This window comes from Ahaetulla prasina, chromosome 8 (assembly GCF_028640845.1).
Source record: "Ahaetulla prasina isolate Xishuangbanna chromosome 8, ASM2864084v1, whole genome shotgun sequence".
Classification (NCBI taxonomy): domain Eukaryota; kingdom Metazoa; phylum Chordata; class Lepidosauria; order Squamata; family Colubridae; genus Ahaetulla; species Ahaetulla prasina.
Genome location: NC_080546.1, coordinates 51782473 through 51803343, shown reverse-complemented (window position 1 = coordinate 51803343; position 20871 = coordinate 51782473). Strand labels below are relative to the sequence as shown.

At 35.5% G+C, this 20871-nt stretch overlaps 1 protein-coding gene across 16 annotated transcripts in view; it reads right to left on the bottom strand.

The window, feature by feature from the left end:
- Positions 1 to 20871, bottom strand: part of SORBS2 (sorbin and SH3 domain containing 2) — a 209193-nt gene that overhangs the window by 131108 nt on the left and 57214 nt on the right. For all 16 annotated transcript variants that reach the window (XM_058192271.1, XM_058192258.1, XM_058192261.1 and 13 more), the window contains exon 3: positions 17444 to 17523. The gene's annotated coding sequence lies outside the window, so the exon portion shown is untranslated. The remainder of the gene's footprint in view (positions 1 to 17443; positions 17524 to 20871) is intronic.

Below are 20871 nucleotides of genomic sequence, written 5' to 3'. Positions count from 1 at the left end.
ATATACCGCCCTATCTCCCAAGGGACTCAGGGCGGTTTACAGGCACTAAAAAACAGATAAATAGAATATAAATACAATATAAAACATTTAAAAAACTTATTCCAAAGCCCGTCCAATTAAAAATAGAAATAAAACCCAATTTAAAACCCAAAATTTAAAATCTAGCTTAGTCCTGCACAATTAAATAAGTATGTTTTAAGCCAGCGGAAGGTCCGAAGGTCCAGCTGACGAAGTCCGGGGTAGATCGTTCCAGAGGTGGGAGCCCCACAGAAGGCCCTTCCTGGGCGTCACCAGACGACATTGCCCCGCTGACGGCACCCTGAGGAGACCCTCTCTGTGAGAGCGCACGGGACGGTGGGAGGTATTCGGTCGCAGTAGGCGGTCCCGTAAATAACCCGGCCCAATGCCATGGAGCGCTTTAAAGGTAGTCACCAAAACCTTGAAGCGCACCGGAAGGCCACAGGAAGCCAGTGCAGTCTCGCAGGATAGGTGTCATATGGGAGCCACGAGGCTCCATCTATCACCAGCGCAGCTGCATTCTGGACTAACTGTAGCCTCGGATGTCCTCAAGGGAGCCCCATGTAGAGAGCATTGCAGTAATCCAGGCGAGACGTCACGAGTGCGTGAGTAACCGTGGATAGGGCATCCCGGTCCAGAAAGGCGCAACTGGCGTACCAGGCGAACCTGGTAGAACGCTCTCCTGGAGACGGCCATCAAATGCTCTTCTAGAGACAGCCGTTCATCCAGGAGGACGCCTAAGTTGCGGACCCTCTCCATCGGGCCAATGACTCGCCGATGTTCAGCCGGATTTACCTGCCTGTACCGGGATGCCGGCATCCACAGCCACTCTGTCTTGGCGGGATTGAGCTTGAGCCTGTTTCTCCCCATCCAGACCCGTACGGCCTCCAGACACCGGGACAGCACTTCGATAGCTTCGTTGGGGTGGTTCGGTGTAGAAAAGTACAGCTGAGTATCATCCGCATACAGCTGATACTTCACACCGAAACCACTGATGAAAATAAATAATAAATAAATAAATAAAATAAATAAGAAATGAGAGATCAATGTTTATAAGGTCATAGTTGGCTTTTTAAAAATTGTAGTTTGGAGTACTATTGTTATGACGATTTATGCGAAGGCGTATATTTAGACAAAAGTCTATCATGCAGTGGTCATTGTTGGAAAAGGGTTCTTTTACTTGTAGTCCATAAATTGAGTTAGTGTTATTACAAAAGATGAGGTCGGGGCAGTTCTTGAGTCTGGTATTGTTAGTTATTAGTTGCTCAAGACCTAGGTTTGTAACAGCGCTGTATAGTATAGTATGGATTGGTTCGGTTGTACATTCATTTGTATTCCAGTTAATAGAAGGTAGATTTAGGTCACCCAGGAAGATGAGAGGATATGGGCAGGAGGTAGCCCATGTTAGTAGTGAGGTTAATGTATTTGCATGAGCGATGTTGTAATCAGGGGCTCAGTAGCATAGTATGAATCTAAGTGTGGTGTTGGTGGACAAGTCACATACAATAGTTTCAAGAAGAGAAAGTTTATGTGCAACTTGAATATTTTTTAAGTTCAAGATAGCAAACTCCACCAACTCTGCGATGTTCACAATCTGATCGAAGGACTTGATATTCTTTGTTTGAAATAATGGAGTCAGTGAGGGATGAGTTTAGCCATGTTTCACACAGAAATATGATATCAAATGTACCATTGTTTAATAAGAGGGTAAATTCAGGTAATTTGTTTACAATACTTCTTGCATTTATTAATTTACATTTGAGACCTGTAGTGTTTGGTGTAGGAGAGGTAAGGGGTGTGCATATCTAGTTATGATTGGTAGTTGATTGAGGGTTATTTGTAACAGGTGGTAGAAGGAAGGTTGGTTGAGCAATGAATGGTTGATTGTTGGATGATTGGAGGTTTTGTATGGGTGGTTGAAGATTAGTAGGTTGATTGATGGGTGGATGGATGTTTTGATTTACAGATGGATGGATGCCTTGTTTGATGGATGGTTGAATGTTTTGATTGAAGTGCGGTTGAGTGGATTTTCTTTTTTTGCAGTCAGCATGGTAGTCAATGTAAAGGTTAGTTCTCCTTCTTCTTGCCGTCGTTTGAGCTCTGAACGAAGTTCACGGGATCTGATACGTTGTAGGATTGATAAGTCTGGTCTAGCTCTAAGTTTATTGTAGCTGAGGTTGTTTCTGGCAATTGTGTTTATAGTATAAATGAAATTTCTTTTGCTGGTTTCATTTTTGCATATGATTCTACAGAATTTAGGTACTACTGAACCATGTATTTGAATTCAGGTCCGTCTCTGGAGACTTCGGTTATTTCACTAGGGTCAAAGGTTGATAATTTGTAATTTGAAATTATGTTTCGTATTTTAACAATATCTGGTTCATTTGTAATATCTAGACCAAATAATATAGCATTTTGTCGTTTTTTTTCTCTCTCAATTGTATCTCTTACTAATATTGTTACGTTGTTTGGTTGATTGGTAGATGATTGAGGGTTATTTGTAACAGGTGGTAGAAGAAAGGTTGGTTGAGCAATGAATGGTTGATCGTTGGATGATTGGAGGTTTTGTATGGGTGGTTGAAGATTAGTAGGTTGATTGATGGGTGGATGGATATTTTGATTTACAGATGGATGGATGCCTTGTTTGATGGATGGTTGAATGTTTTGATTTATAGATGGATGGATGCCTTGTTTGATGGATGGTTGAATGTTTTGATTTATAGATGGATGGATGCCTTGTTTGATGGATGGTTGAATGTTTTGATTGGTAGATGTTTGTGGTTTAGTTTGTGTACAAGGCAATGTTTGTTGGTTTGGTTTGATGTTTGTTGATTTTGTTTGATTTGATTTGATGTGCTAGGAGAGTTTAAAAATTGGAAGCTCACTATGTGACATACCCTCCCTTCCTATCTTTAACTCTCTCTCAAAATGCAAAAACAACCCCAAATGTATCCTTTTTCAGCACCCAGAGAACTACTACTCCCCATTCACAACTGAGGATATGGAAAATGGAAGATATTTACTTTTCAGAAGCTCCCCTGTGCTGTTAATTTTACCACAAATATAAACACCAGGTTGTTGAAAATAGTTTCTTTTTTCATTCAATTTCAGCAGTATAATTTCACTGAGTGAAATTGGATGCTGCCCCTAATTTCCAATCCATGCTGTAGGTTATGGTGCAGCTATTTAGGTATTTCTAATTAACTGGGTACAGAAATACATTGTTTCAAGTATTCTGTGAAATATACTTCATATTAAGTCTAAAGGCAATTCTTAAAATAGTGACCAAGAGTGGTAAATGAATATGTACTGGAATTGGGGGTTCATATAATAGGTAATCATTCTGGGAAAACATTACATGTACATAATGAGAAAGTATTGGATTGGATCCAGACTCAGATTTAGAAAAGTCCCATTAATTTGATGGGATTAAAGTCAGTCATGATTAAATAAAATGGAATAAATTAAGTTCTAGTTATTCTGATGGATCTATCCAAAGTAACTGAATTTAATTCCATATATGTAAAGAGTTGAAAAGATGAACTCAAGACAAATCCTACAATCAGGGAATACCTTGCTCTGCAACTATTCTACTAAACATTCTACATAAATCCCCTCAATCATAGTAGTTTTTTTTTGTTAGTGTGTAGTTAATGTTATCCAGAAGTATCTTAAATTAGTTGTAAAAGTGTACCTTTCCACCCCAAGCTTCTATTTTAATAATAATTAAAAAATCCTTAACATTAAACAAAAACCAGTTGGAGGCAATTTCAAAGGAAATTTTTATGTTTTATGTTTTTAAAAACATCATTTGGAAGATAATATATTGGCTAATCTATATCCTGATCTGAGAGACATTATGAGATATCATGAGAAGGCAAAGAATGAAAGTGGAGATGGTTACATGTAGCAAATTGAATGCTTATTAAGTTGGTTCCACATAGAACACATTGTTGTAATTTAACTGGGAAGTAACATGGGATTTTGGACATAATAAACATTATCCTTTCTGAGAATTCTTAGAGGTTCTGTTTTGTCTCCTTGTACATACTCAAGACCTAGTTCATTCCTCTTCTAGTAAATAGGCATGATATTGATAGAAATGGTATTTGCATTTGATGAGATTATCTGTATGAAGGAAGTAGAATTAGTATTTGATAATTAAATGATAAAATGTGGAATTGTAATCAACAGGATTTTTAATATTATTTTGGACTAAATGGATCCAGGATGTATATGTTCCTCTTGGCAACTGTTTATCTTTAATATTTGGAATCTATCAAGGCATTAGGGAGTTATCATATAACATTGGAAGAATATGTAGAATGAGAAATATAGACCTGCAACAATGGATTAATATGTTATTTCTCAACATCTGAATTATTTTTTTTTAAAGAAGCAAATGTTTGAATAATGTTCAATATTTTTGAAGTTCTGAGCGGAGTTTTCTTACCCCTAGAAGCACTGACAAATCTTAGATTTTACCTAGGAAATTATGTTACCTTTTGATATTTTGTATAGTTAACATAGTTACTATCCAATTTACACATGGCTGTCAATCTAATTTCATGCCATTTTTGGATTAATTTCAAAATCCCCTACAAGGAAGAAAACTAGGATACAGCAGACCTTTTTACTGATATCTTAGTATCTGTCAAGGACACAGGGACGACATTTTTCTAGTTGCTTCAAATCTGCATTGCTGAAATCCACCCTTAAGATACTCATGACTCACAAGCCCATAAAAATGATGCTCCTTCTAAAAGTGTAACAATTTCAAGGCCAAACTCCTTGTCATTAAAGGTTTTTTTAAGTGTCAAGAAGTTGTTCAGAGTAGATCTCACTCCTTAAGAGTTATGTCAAAGTACTTTCCTCATACTGATCAGAAGTCTTAGTAGCAATTATCAAAACAATACAGATAAAGACTGACTTGCCTTGTTTCCTTTGTGGAAGAAAATGGTTCAGAACTTTGCTGCCTTAGATAGCCTACAAAAATGATTCTCATTTGAAAGCAGAAGTATTTCTGAATTCTTGCATTAAGGGTTAACCTTCCTTCTAATTAATATTACAAATCAGAACTCTGAGAGATTTATTTTTTAGATTGTCTTCAGATTGGTAGGTAAGAAGTCTGACAGCCTTGGAAGAAAAATCCTATTGCCACCTCTTGGATAGAATAACGGAGACAATATTAAGTACAGCTTTTTCTTGCATTTGGGAATCTACAGAAGATTCTAACCAAACTTTCTTATATGGTCCTACTTCTCTAGTTTTGTGGACTAGTTCTGCTATTTCTAGTCGTGTTCTGGACTAAGTTCTTTGTACATATAATGGACAATATACACAAAAATTTCTGGCAAGAGCTGCCTTGATTGTTCTCTGGAAGTGTGATGCATACAAAGAATGGAGAATGCAAAGGAATTATGTTTCAAAAAATGAAGCAGAAGAAAGATCACAAGAAGAAAAACCAGTGATCAAGAAGAAAAAAGAACCGACTTATAGCACAATCTTCTGCTTGCTTCAACCTACTTTGTACTCTGATTGTACCCCACCTATATGTTTTCAAGGAAATGTCTGTCCCAGGCTTAAGGTCTGAACAGATCTACCTATGCATGGATTTTTTTCTGGTAAGAAATATGCTCTACTGTCCTCCATTTTATGTGCAGGTCCAAAATAATGCCATTTTCTTCTCTTTGCACTTCCTTGCCAAGCTTCATGTTAGATTTTGATTTCAAATACTTTGTATGTTCATTTAGTTAAATAGTTCTTAAATATTTAAAAACAAGAAGAGACAAAAACACTTTTTAGGAGTTTGTGAAATTTCACGAGTCAGTCAATAACCATTCTACAATAAATTAAGACTGCTGGATCAGGAAATATGGTGGTTTCTAAATGCAGTTACTCTGAAAGGTTCTATGCTTAGCCAAAAGAGAATCAATGTGAAGTTAATTCAATCATCAACTCCATGCATTTAGCTGAACTCAGTCTATTAAAGGCAGATTATGATCAGCAAGATGAAAATGTTTGATTTCAGCTATCACAGCATTTATGTTTTGCAGCATAAATTAGAATGTCTTCTTTTCTAAAAAGTAATAATGTCAGGATGAATATTTGCAAAATTATCTGTTTTGGCTTCTTAATGGAGAATCTTCTGAAGGGAATAGTCTTGATAAGTAAACTATGTACCATGAACTGTGACAGTAAACTCCCCAGAATTTTGCACACTAATGGCAATAGCAAATGAACACACTGGGAGTCTATGTGAAAGGAAAATAAAATAAAAGCAGGGAACTGAGAAATTAAATACATCATTCAAGTGGCTGCTCTGCTTCACAGTCCAACACAATGTAGGGAGAAAGGCAACCCAGTCAAGGTCTTAAGAGAACTGTAACCAATAAATAGTAACTTACAGTTGTACAGTATTTGGAAATAATTTAGAAAAGAAGTTTTGGAATTCACACGAACATGAACTAAACCCCTGTCTTAAAAAATTTTAAATTACCTTTTCCTTGGATGGCAATTGCTGTCTAAATTCCCAGGAGGACACTTACTGCTTTAAAGGGTTGCAAACAGGCACTGTATTTGCACTTCTCTAAAACACTTTAAAATGAAATATGAAGAGCTGCAAATCAGACACACAGGCTATCTTATGCACTGTACCAAATCTACAAGATGAAAGTGCAATTTTAATAGAAGTTTATATTTGCTGTTACTAAATATTCAAGCAAATAAGGTTTTCAGGAACTTTCAGTAAATGTGTTTTCAATGTGCCTGCTGAATCCAATGGCATTTGTCTGCCAATGGACAAACAATTAACAACAAAAATTGGAGAAGGGCACTCTTTTGCACAACCAATTTCACTCATCTGAACCAAAGTTTAAGACTTTGCATTGACATTGGATTCTATCCTATTATGTTACTTAACTCCATATCAGCATGAAAATTATGCCTGTAGATTTTCTTGAAAGAACTGTTATGTGCAATTGGCATTACAAAACTGAAGATGATTTATGAATTGAAAGAAATTTTTTACCAAAACCTGTTGAATATTGGCTTTGTTATACTCAGTACACTTTTGCTGTGGAACTGTTTTCAAATGAGATATATGTTTATACGCATATAACAACTGGATCTTCAGTTTGAGGGTGAGGGGTTTCTTTTTGAAGTGTTTAGGGTTTCTTGATAAATTTGTTTTTCCTTAAAACTGGGTTGAACTGTGTCACTGTTAAATTTTACGTCTGGAAAAGCTCTGGAAAAGTTCACACCAAACTAGGTCCAAAAAATAACTGCTTGTTGGCATGTTATAGAGGATTTTTCTCATACTAAACATGTAACATGTTACAAAGGTGATTGGCAAAAGATACAGATCTGTATCTGTATCTTATAGATGGGAGACAAAATACTGGAAGGGTAACATCTGAGAACTCCGAAAATGCAACTAACCCCTATACAATGTTTGGTTTTATTTAATGGTTTAATGCAGAGGATAATAACACTTTTTAAAATCTGCTGAAATCAGTATGTTAAGCATATCTGAATGCATGACTAAAATGTAATAAAAGTGGCTGATAGACACCCTGCTCTATCTTGAATCTAGATCTGGAGCTCACCAGGACATTTTTGTACAATTCCCCATTTTTTCCCTTATGGCACAGTAGGACAGCAATAATGGAAGTGAATCTAGTTTTAAAGGGATAGTAATTCAGAAGAGTTAAGTTATATGGAAATGGAAATGACTGCTATCTGAAAATAAATCATATAAAGGCATTGATACATGCCACAGCTACAGCTAATATGCTTGAGTAAATCATGATTTATAGCGGCCTGTCAGCATTAAAATAAAAAAGAGGGGAGAGATTATACTATTACATTACAGGGTGGCAGACAGGAGGCGACAGAACAGCTGTGATTGTGTCAGAATTATATCTTGTATCCAGAGAAGGCTGAGCCAGGACATTTGTATCATAGTCCAATGGCTCCTGGAAGATGAAAACTTTAGTCAGTCAAACACTGGAACTTGGAAAAGCTTTGTTCACTGGCTTAAAAGTGATTCTTTAATCTTCTCAATTTAATAATTTAGTATTTTTATATATGTAGTAGGAAGAGATAGGGGAATGCCTACATTTGTCTTCCTCTTATTTTCAGGAGCTCAGTTTTAATAACTTTTGGAAACAACAGAATGGCCTGTTTGACGAACTTCCGTTTTGAATTGCCAAGTATATCAGAATCCCACAACAGTCAAAGATTAGTCTTTTCCTTAAGAGGTTGTTAGTATTTTCTAATTTATGGATCGTCAGTGACTGTGGCATAATAGAAATACTATTTTGCAGTAATATTACCATATTTGAGAATAGGAACCTAATTAAATATTGTAATTAATGTATATATTGAAATTATCAGTTTCATAAGGAATTTTAGCAATAATCTTCTGCATTCTTAGTTTGGACTGAATTTCATGAAATTAGCAGTCAAAACGAACAAGATGCAGTCTCTGCCTGCAGTAGCCAAATTTCTCTTTTCCCTTTTCTTAAAATATAGATAATCCCCAATTTACAACCATTTATTTAGTTACTGTTTGAAATTCAATATCACTTGGAACAAAAAGTGTTTTATGACCGTTTTTCACACTTACAACCATTGCAGCATCCCCATGGTCATGTGATCAACATTTAGACACTTGGCAGCTGGCATGTGTTTATGACTTGCAGAGTCCTGGAGTTATATGATCACCTTCTGTGACCTTCTGACAAGCCAAGTCAATGGGGAAGCCAGATTTACTTAATGACCATGTTTCTAACTTAACAAGTGTGGCAAGAACTCATAAAATGGGGTAAAATACACTTAATAACTGTCTTTCTTAGAATGGAAATTTTGGGCAATTGTGCTCATAAATAAAGACCTACCTATATAGTATATTCCAATGGTGAAAACATGTAAATGCTTATACACTATGTTCTAAATTGCATGTTTAATGTGTTCTGTTCTCAATAATTCAGCATAGGATCCTGAACCAAAGACTGCATTCATAAAGGTGTAATAAATCTTAATCTGAGCCGGGGAAACTACTCTACTTCAGGACAAGTGATGTTTTATTATTTTACAGGCAGTCAGCACAGACATAAATAGAGCCACCTGGAAAAGCAGACTGACCATTATATTTTGATAATTCCATCATCAACCTTTTGGACTTGTGATTGAAACAAACCCTAAGGTTTTGTTTATACCCAAAGAAATTTGTACAGTCGACTTTGCTGTATTCACGGCGGTAGCTATAAATGAGGACTTATAAATATGAACTAATAAATAACTGGTGTTTTCAAGAAGCAAAAAAGTCAACTAATAACCTATAGAAGCCTTTCTCTAAACAGCCAGAGGAAAGAACTAGTGAAACTAGAAAAATCCCCATGCCTTATATAGCACCTAAATAAGCAATTGGTATGTCTTTTGAGATGGTTTTTATCACTGCAGTCACAAAATACTCACCCATCAAAATCTAGATATCAGAAGAAAACCATCAAATTTATTTACATTATTACTGTCCCTCTCTCAAAATATTTCAAATATCAGCAACTTTTTCCTGTAATGTTTTTAAAATAAAAGCAGAGAGGAATTGTTTGCTTTCACTTTGATGAGCATAGCAGCAGGAGAAACCCAAAATGCTTTACAGTGATCCACAGCAGTCAGTCGTCTCTTGGCGCAGTATGTTTAGTAACTATTTGGTTTCATACTGTTTATTTGGATGACTCATGCAAAAGACACATCTCTTTTGAAAACAGTCTTGTGATGTTTTCAGAAGTCTGCTGCTAATAAGTTTGTACGGGACGATCTTATATTTTTCACTGTGGCTCAGGTATGGTTACTGGAAATTGACAAAGGCTACATCCCCATATGCAGTTCAGTCCATTTATGACTAATGATTTTCAATAAACACATAAATAAATATATATGTTTATTTTATTCTTTAAAAATGTATGAAAAATCTGCTCTTCGTCGTGCATCTTGTCTCAGTGTATATTGGATTACTTACTAAAACCGAGACATGCATTATTGAAATCAAAGTCATAGTCTCAATATCTTCAAAATATAAAAATACAGCCCAAATATTTAGTATTTAAATAGTTATGCTTGCCAAAAATCTATGGGATAAATTTAACTAAAAGTAATCTTGGCAAAATTGAGTATAGTGTCTGTGTTTCAGAAGAAAAGATAGCATACCACTGTAACTGTCCTAGGTTTTAAATTTCTCAGAATAAGGAATCATCTTATTCTTTTTTAAGAAAATGTTGGATAACCATCTGACTGAGATGGTGTAGGGTTTCCTGCCTGGGCAGGGGGTTGGACTAGAAGACCTCCAAGGTCCCTTCCAACTCTGTTGTTATATTATATTATATCCTATTTCTAATGTGTGGAGAACTGCCATGCTAACAGTACTAAACAAGAGGCTAACAAAGGATAACAAAAATAAATATATTTTGGAGTGATTTCACTTACAATGGGAATATGAATATGGTCCAGTGAATATGGTCCAACTTCAATGCCCAAGTAGTTCCTGAAATATTTTTAAAAATCCATATATTTAGCTATCTTTCCCAAAAGACAGTAACAATGTAAGTTTTTAACATAAGGAATATCTTGATTATTTTAAGGCATAGTTTTGACTATCTTCCTGTCCTTTAACAGTGTTTATAGAAAGGTCTTATTTTAATACAGAAAATACAATAGATCCTATGTATTCTTTCCCATTCTAGTGCTTTTTAGATTTTTGCAGCTATAGTCTAATACATCTGGACAGCACTAGATTAAGAATATCTGCCTATGTCCACAGATGGAAATACTGTCTGGTGAGCTACATATATGAAGGACAAATATCTAGCAAAATTCTTGCCCTCAATAAAGGGTTAAATTCAGAAGTGGGCTGCTACTGGTTTGCACCGGTTCCGAACCAGATGCATTTGGGGAGTTTGTAGTTCAAATTTGCCCACCCACTTTCTGGAGAGCTTAAATGACCTCTCTGCTAAAGGGTTTCACTTTATGAGCAACACTAACTTGGCTGCTGATAGTTATCCTTGTATTTTAACTATTTTAAATCCTTAATGTGCTCTGGCAACCTGCCTGATTTGTAACTCTGGGTTGCAGGTATTGCTGAGGAAAAGGAAGGTATCTGTCTGGAACCCAACTACATATCAGACATTAATACAATTGAGCGCATCCAGAAATATTTCACAAGAAGAATCCTCCACTCCTCTGCTCGCAAGAAAATACCTTATGCCACCAGACTTGAAATTTTGGGTTTAGAAAATTTAGAACTACGCCGCCTTCGGTATGACCTGAGCATAGCTCATAAAATCATCTGCTACAATGTCCTTCCTGTCAATGACTACTTCAGCTTCAACCACAACAATACACAAGCATACAATAGATTCAAACTTAAAGTGAACAGCTCCAATCTCGATTGCAGAAAATATGACTTCAATAACAGAGTTGTTAATGCCTGGAATGCACTACCAGACTCCATGGTCTCATCCCAAAATCCCCAAAACTTGAACCTAAGACTATCTACTGTTGACCTCACCCCATTCCTAAGAGATCTGTAAGGGGCGTGCATAAGAACACCAGCGTGCCTACTGTTCCTGTCCTAATGTTCCCTTTAGTTGTATTCATTTTATTTATTCAATTCATGCTTATACTTATATATATTATTTAATATGTATTTGACAAAATAAATAAATAAAATAAATTTAGACAGAATCGTCTGGGTTTCCAGGACAGTTGTGACTCATTGATCTTCAGTCTGTATTCCCTCATTTCTAATCCAATGACTGGTATTTAGGACAGCTTTTTGCAAGCAAAGAAGCTTTTTGTATTTTTGTACAGGTAATACTTGACTTACAACAGTTCATTTAGTGACCATTCAAAGTTACAAGGGTAGTGAAAAAAGTGACTTATGACAATTTTTCACACTTACAACCATTGTAGCATCCCCATGGTCACAAGAGGCTAGGCGAGGTGAAACGCCCCTCAACGTGAGTGACTTAGAGTTGGCCATGCCCACCCATCCAGCCATTAGGGCAGAGAACCAATTGTTAAAAAATTTGCAGCCCACCACTGGTTAAATTTCAGTCAATGAACTATAAAGGATATGTAATTATTGCTGCTTGAACCAATTTATTACATAGATGATATATTCGCTTAGCTAGTTGAATCAATACTGTATGTCTACCTGTTGGATGTCTTGGCTAAAGCCTTTGAGACTGCACTAATCTATCTTTCTTTTATTGTCAAGCTTACATTGCCCCTCCCATATGTCTTCATCTCTCATCTTTATTCTTTATTGCTCTTTTGGCATTTTTTTCTTTCTTTTTTCTTCTTCTCCCAATACCTATAGCCTTTTTCAATTTTCCATTCTAATTCTTGGCTTATTTCTACTTGGCTTCATACATATTGACTGATTGTAGTAAAAATGTAAAAGCTTCTATGCTTCTTTAGGTAGTGATTAGCAGAAAAATTTCTTTACCAATTGTTCGATTTTATAAAACAGAATCTGTTTTAGAAATAATTTCAAAGGTGGCATTGGTACTCAATTGGAGTTGGGGAGGATCAGCATTCAATAAATTATATAAATAAAATAATTTAGTTTCAAAACCAAGGTACCTTTGAGAATGTCCTCTCTTTCACTCTGCAATAATCTTTCAAAGAGCTTGCAGCTTTTCTGGTTTACACATTACAATTAAATGCCAAGCAAAGACACAGAAGGGAATCTACTTTATTGGCTTTGGAACTAATCATTACTAAGTAACTGAGTTTTGTTCCTGAGAAATTGAAAATTTCTCTTTTCCCTGGAGAAATTTGGAGATATCATCCACCCAATTTCTCAGCAAACAACTTTTAAAGAAAATTTCAAAGTATAACTGGCCCAACTCTAGTGTGAAGCCACTAAGTATTGTGTTTTGAATATTAGAGAGGGCTAGTGTAAACGTACTTATGTACTTTCTTTACAAGTTATTCATTTGCTTAAAAACAACATACATTTTTGTGCTCAGTGAAACCAAAACAAAAACAGATTATCAAGTTTTTGGTAAACCATAGTATAATCTATATTAAGTGTATCACATATTTTGCAAAACTGTAAAAGAATCACCATAAAGACATGGAAAGATGTGAGAAGATCAAGTAGCAAGTAGACTTCTGCTACTCTTGAGATACAAACTTTTGCAGAAGAGACAGATATAGAAGCCTAAATGGCATATCTAAGAAGTTCAACCTAACACATTTTCACAAACATTTGCCAAGCTAAAGTATGTGTCATTTATATTTATCTTGTTATACAAGTTTTATAGATGTGGATGAGCTTTAAAAGACTAAAATTTAAACTCCAGTCCTCAGTTTAAACTGTGATAGTATCATAGCAGCTTGTAAATATATACTCCAACATATTTACTGGACTCATTCCCATTTGAAGCATGTAGCCTCATCTATGCAATGCTGCATATTATTAGAGCACTGATGCTCTCTATTTAAGAATACATAACTCAGTATCAATGTATGCAAGTGTTTCATGGCTTTATAAAAATCATGAGTCAAAACACCTCTTGCTGATATATTGACAGTTTTATTATATTGTCTAATCCTGTTTCATAGCAGTTTTTAGAATATATACTTTTGACAACGCATGGGTGTTTTATTACTAAAGTCTGCTCTTAGGCATTTAAGACCAACTTGAGGGCCAAGCTTTGAATGAATGATTGTGTTTAATTGCAGGCCTTGAAAAGCTTTATTTGTTGATCCTGACAGATTAGGGCTATGAGTTCTGGCATTCAAGAATCTGGATGACCATTAAATGATCACTAAACTATATACATGAAGTAGTTTCCAAACTAGATGATAAAACAATACCGAACGTCTATAAACCACCTCTAACAGAATGGTCACAGCATTACACAGGTAACTTTAATAGCCGTCACATTAATTGGAAATACCATGGATAATTTGAGAATATTTAATGAGGTTTTTTTTCCCCTTCTGAAGATTTTTAAAAGGAACTAACTGGTAAATAACTAAACTAGTAGTATATATATTAATAGATAATATAACTTATCACAACTAAAAATAAGTTAAGATTAGTAGATGGAAATTTAGGATTAAGTAATTTAATTATATTATTAATATTAATACTGTGTTAAAGTATATTGTAAATTTAAAATATTAAGGATTAAAAACTGTGGTGATTTTGAGATACATTTATTGATTAAATAGTTAATATTTGGCATTATTAGTAATCCTACACATTTGGAATATTTAAGTTATGGTGGAATAATGAGTAATTCTTAAAATATTAAATAATAGTAATTTAGTAGGGGATAACAAATACATGGCGTAAAGAAATGTTATCTATGTTTAAATGAATTAATGGGAAAATGATAAAGGATTATGAAGAGAGAATAGTATTGTTGAAGTTGGAAGATTAGGATTATAAATATTTATTTGTATTATTATTGTTAGCATAATTTAAAAAAGAATTGACCCAGTCAATACGCTGTCAACAAAATATGTATGGAATTATTATACTGAAAAATAAAAAAAAATTAAAGAAAATTCTTCGCTGACTGGAGCCTTATTCCTAGCGTCAGGAAAGCAGTAACTACATACTTCCATTTTAACAACCAATTAGCATATGAAGCCCCGTAGGTCTACTTAAACAACAACTTATTCCCCGTTAACCACATCCATAGTACCTTTGAGTAATATTGGACCAGATTCTCTCCTATAAAATACATCTTGGGAATACAATGACAAAAATCAATACTAGGAACAACATCCTCCAGAAATTATGCAGCACTAAATAGGGAACTTTAACTACCATCCTTAGGTCAGCAGCACTAGGGTTGGTCTACTCCGCAGAATACTTTGCCCCCATATGCCTTAACAGCTGCTATATTAGTAAGTTAGATGCCAGACTCAATGATACTGTAAGTGGATGTATTAAAATCACTCCAACTTGCTGGCTTCCTGTTCTGATCCATATAGCACCACCAGCTTTACAAAGGCAAGATGCACTAGTGAGAAAATATAGAAAAATTATGAACAACTCACTCCTACCGATTCAGGCCGACCTTCCTCATTTATCAGCCGGAAGACTCAAATCCAGGGAGCCCCCATTGACACTTGCTCAACAACTTTAACGTCACTTTCCAGACATAGAAAGACATATAAATGACCCAACAAAAAAGGTGCCAGGCTTTGAACTATCATGCCAGCAAAGGACAATCTTGAATAGGATTCATACCTCACATGGCATATGCCAGGACTCATTGCATAAATGCGGCATACCATCCTCCTCTCAGTGTGACCACAACACACTATAGATCACATCATGACTGGCTGTAAGTTGAGGGGCAGTAGCTGATTTCTTTCATATGCACTCCAATGTTAAGATGCACTCCAATGTTAAGATGGCAAAAAAAAGATATTTGAACATAGATCTTTTTAACATTTATATTTTTTTGTGTTTTAGTACTCTAGATGAAGTCATATATATTGCAAGTCCGTGCATGATATGTCATATGCTAAATAAATACATAAACCACTTGTTAGTTGTGAAGTCATGTCCGACCCATTATGACCCCATGGACAACATTCCTCCAGGCCTTCCTGTCCTCTATCATCCTCTGGAATCCATTTAAGCTCACACCAACCATCTCATTCTCTACCGTCCCCTTCTTCTTTTGCCCTCAATCTTTCCCAGCATTAGCCTCTTCTCCAGAGAGTCCTTCCTTCTCATTAGATGGCCAAAGTATTTGAGTTTCATCTTCAGGATCTGGCCTTCTAAAGAGCAGTCAGGGTTAAAGAGATATAAGAAATTCTACATTCTTGTCATCTAGTAGCTTCCCAGTTTTCTTCACCTTAACTCCAGATGTGCTACAAGACAATTACTGGAATCTCAGCCAGTGTGGCCTATTCTTGTTTCAGTCACAAAGTTAATATCACCCACAGTTTAGATAAATGGAAAGCATTTACAATGAGTTTTTTAAATTAAAAATTAAAATTTAATTTTTTAAATTAAAAAAACTGCTTATTTGTAAGCATTGAATATTTAAAAGAGGAAATAGATAAACTGATATGCCACCTAACACAAAGGGAGACTTATATAAAATGATAAAAGTGAAGTGTCAATTAGATTTCAGGCTACTGGCTTGCATTTTCATAATAATTTAATAACTGGCACACATAATTTTTTTCAGATTGAATTGGCTCACAACTGGAAAATTCTTGTTGACTACTATTCTTCTGCTGTTGGAGAATCTTTACAAAGTTACATCTTGTATATTAACTCAAGCCATTTCTGGACTGGAAATTTTGCTCATGGCTACTTATGCCATCATCACCTCAAACTGCACCACTACAATGTGTCCTATGTAGGGTTATCCTTGAAGATTATTTGGAAGCTTCAGCTGGTATAGAATGCAGCCTGTATAATTATGGGCATTTTGAAATCTGCCCATGTAACACTGTTATTTTGGGAATTGCACTGCTGCCAGTTAGCTTCAGAGTGGAATTCAAGAACCTTCTCTGGATTGAATCTGCCTGTTCAATAAGATCAGGAAGAGAGAACTAATTAAGACATCTTCAGAAATCCTGAGGGTGAGCCTTCTTAGTGATGTCCCCACTTCAATGGAACAGATTATCCTTGCATATCCAATTTACTAAATGGAAATAAAGAACTGGCTCATTTATTAGATTTATATCTAGCCTGTATTTTGTAAAACTCAAGGTGGCATACATTATGTTCCTTCCTGTTTTCTTCACAACAACTACCCTGTCTGATGGTTGAGCTTATAGAAAGTGACTGGCTGAAAGTCATCCAAAAGGTTTCTGTGCCGAAGGGCTCATACTCATTTCATTTTCTAATTCAGAATCTTAACCTCCATACCAAAACATTTGCTCCTGCTCTCAGGATGCAATAATACCTTGTACAGTGGGTTAAACTTATGTTTTGATAGGAAGACTTAATTTAATGAGATAATTTGTGTGAACTGCCTTTGAATAAAAACTCTATTAATTAAATATATGATAGAGTGCACAAATATTTCAAACAGGTCAATGGAACTGGTGTTATCTCCCCACTCTTTCAGACAGAGCCATTATGAAAACTACATCTCTTTTCTGCTAGAGAGCTTTTCCTCCTGCAAATACAAAATCAATTGCATTTTGGACCATGCTCTGGAATGTAGAAACCCAAAATCCTGCCCAAAAAGTAGTTGTCTTTGTGCTTAATCATGTTCATTTTTAGAAGTGGAAGCCCTGTTCCAGGATGGATGATCGTGTCCTATAACAGGTGAGCATCTGTCTTTTATTGAAACTTAAATATGAATAAAGGAAATTTTTCCTCCTAGCATCCAAAGCAAGAACAAATTTGAATGTTATCACTCACTCCTGGTAGAACTTCCTTGGGTCCAATTCAAAATCCTCCACAGAGCTTTATCTCTGATAAGTAGTTTCAGACAATGGTGTCTACAAAGAAAAGAAATCCATGTCCATCAAAAAGGCTAAAAATATTATTTAAGAACTTTTACCTTTTAGCATCTCTTGCTGTTCAGAATGAAGAATGTATTGTCTTTAGTGACTGCCCTGAAGACAGAAGGAATTTTATGCGCAGAATACACCTTTTGTCTATCTCAGCTCCTTAGGAGTTTTAAGAAAATAATTATACCATTTATTATTATACCATCACTGTTTCCAACTTCCCTTACCTTTCAACTTCTCTAAATGAGTTATACATAGGAACTGCAAGACGTTTTGTGGTTTATTTATTTATTTATTTATTTTTAGAAATTGCCCATGTCCCATACAGATGGGCAATTTCTAAATTGGAGGGGCTCCCGAGCTCCGTTTTTGGTTGGGATGGCTGCCTGCAACCCTCTGCCAGTGAAAACAGAGCTCTGGAGGGCCACTTGCAGCCCTCCCAAGTTCTGTTTTCAACTGTGATGGCCTCCTGCAACCCTCTGCCAGCAAAAATGGAGCTTGGGAGGGACACCCACAGCCTTCCCGAGCGCCTTTTTCACTGGCAGAGGCACTGCGGGCCGGTCCTCTGCTGTTTCCAGGACAGCCCTGCGGGCGAGATCCGGTCCCCGGACCTTGAGTTTGATACTCTTGATCTAAGTAGTCATCTGCATTTTCCAACTTCAGATATGGTAGTCCTAATAAAAGGAAAAGGACATAATAAAATCAGAGCAAATCATTTCACATATACCCATAGAGCTGAATGATATTCTTATTATTAATTCCAAGTTAATTTAAGCGTGTAGATCTTTAAGAATGTTGCCCAAGTGAGTACTGGATAATTGTTTCAACATTGCATATGCTGCCAGTAGGCTTTGTGTATAAAGCTAAGCCATTCTGCCACTAGTACAGCCAGCAGAAATGACAAGAGTGATACTCCAAAGAAAGTGGAGGGCATTCAGTTGGAAAATGATAGGGTAGATCTTTTGTAGCCTTTGGTGAAAATGAAGTAATTGACCTAAAGATGAACATCCTACATAAAGATTATACAGCAGAAACATTAGCACATCTATATTACAAAAATCCAGAAGACCACTAGATGGTAAGAAAGAGTTATGCGTTTTCTAACTAGTGGTCATTCAAATGTTTGCAGCACATCTCTGGTAGCTCCACCTCCAAAGGGTGAGGTTGGAGATAACCTAGATTCAAATGCTATGCTCTATATCCTATTTTCCTTCTGTCACTACCTGGGTAAGGACACAGTGGGAAAAAACAGTAATAGCCCCATATGACCTAAAAAGCAGAGTTTTATTAATATAACAAAAGGCCATTCAGCAAGAATTCCTTCTTTCTTTCCTTAAGAACATTCTTTCCTTTTCTTTGCTGTTTTAATCTCACCCAGTATTTCTCACTGTTGCCAGGTTAAAGTAGAATTTCACACTGAGCAATGTGGTGTTTCTCTGAATGCAAGTTATTAAAAGAACACAGGAGCATGCATGTGCTCACATACACATTCGTAGAACCAATAACATATCCTCTTAAAATGGTAAACCTAAATAAGCTATGCTTTAGAAAAACAGCAGGACTGAGGGTTTTTTATATGGTTGGTAGCTAGCAGTTTCTTCATTGCTAGAAAAACAAAATTCTATTCCCAACAGCACCAGATTTTAGCCTTTAAAAAACTTCTAACATTCTCAAACTCTGCTAAATTCTCAGAGAACAAGGGCTATTTTTCTCTCTTTTCTTTTTTTAAAAAAAATACTTTTTACTTTTTAAAACAAGACGTAACAAACACTAACATAAAACATATACTCCTTCTTTATATCAGCTTCGTATTGGTAATCCTCTATTATTTATATTTCCCCCTCTAGTTTTCTTTAATTATACTTATCTTTTTGTCCCATTATCAACAAAGGCTACTTTTCATAAAAGCAGTCCTAATGAAAACAAATCAAGGCCAAAATATTCTGTGTTAATAAATCTAAATAATAAACACTCATGGAGAACCTTCTGCTCATACTGACACGATAAGAACAAGAATAACAGATTAATATTTTTTTGATTCAATCCTTTAGATAAAACAATGAATTGGAAATTCTTCTCCTGCTATTATACTGCTTTGTGTTTAGGCTACCTGTACAAAAGGGTATTCATGAACATGCTGAATATGACAAGGAATATATTTTAACTTGGTTACTAAATTTGATAAAAAATGATCTTCCAGTACAGTGGTATATTATGGACTAACAAAATAAAATCATTTGTGTAACTTTTTGAAATGATTTTGTTCTAAAAGTTCTTTGGGTTCTATCCAGAGCTTCTCTAGAATAATTATAATTATTATTATTTTTATCTTGGGCTTTGCCTTAAGAAGCCACACAACTATTCTTTAATTTATTCTTCAGAATCCTTCAACATTAAGGTTAAATGCATGCTGGGTTTGATACTATTGTAAAGGGTGGCATCTAGGTACATTTCTTAGGGAAATATTATTGAAGATTTCATTAACATAAACATATATTCATTGAAAAAGCTCAGGATAAATAGAAAGAAAATAAGTTGGAAACGATGGTTGGTAGGGAAAAAACTAGATTGTGGGGTCCTTCATTCTCTCTGATCTTGATGGTTTTCTTGATTTTTTTCTTGAAAAAAGTATCTTGAAGATACTATACATAAATGATCTCTGTGACCTTATCTCAAGTTATTGTGTTCTCTTTGCTGATGATGTCAAACTATTTAACACCACCAACAATACTTCTACCCTTCAAAAAGACCTTGACTTTGTATCCGATTGGTCTAAAACTTGGCAACTCCAAATCTCAACCAGCAAATGCTCAGTCTTACATATTGGGAAAAAGAACCCTAACACTAAGTACAAGCTTGATGGACATTACCTTACAGATGACCCCCACCCTGTTAAAGACCTTGAAGTTTTCATATCAAATGACCTAAGTACCAAAGCCCACTGCAACTACATAGCAAAAAAGGCTTTAAGAGTTGTAAACCTAATTTTACGCAGCTTCTTTTCCAAAAACTGTACACTACTAATCAGAGCATACAAAACATTTGCTAGACCTATTCTTGAATACAGCTCACCTGTCTGGAACCCATACCACATCTCTGACATTAATACAATTGAACGCGTCCAGAAATATTTTACAAGAAGAGTTCTCCGCTCCTCTGAAAACAACAAAATATACCTTATACCACCAGATTGAAATCCTGGGATTAGAAAACTTAGAACTCCGCCGACTCCGACAAGACCTGTGTTTAACACACAGAATCATCTATTGCAATGTCCTTCCTGTTAAAGACTACTTCAGCTTCAATCGCAATAATACAAGAGCAAACAATAGATTC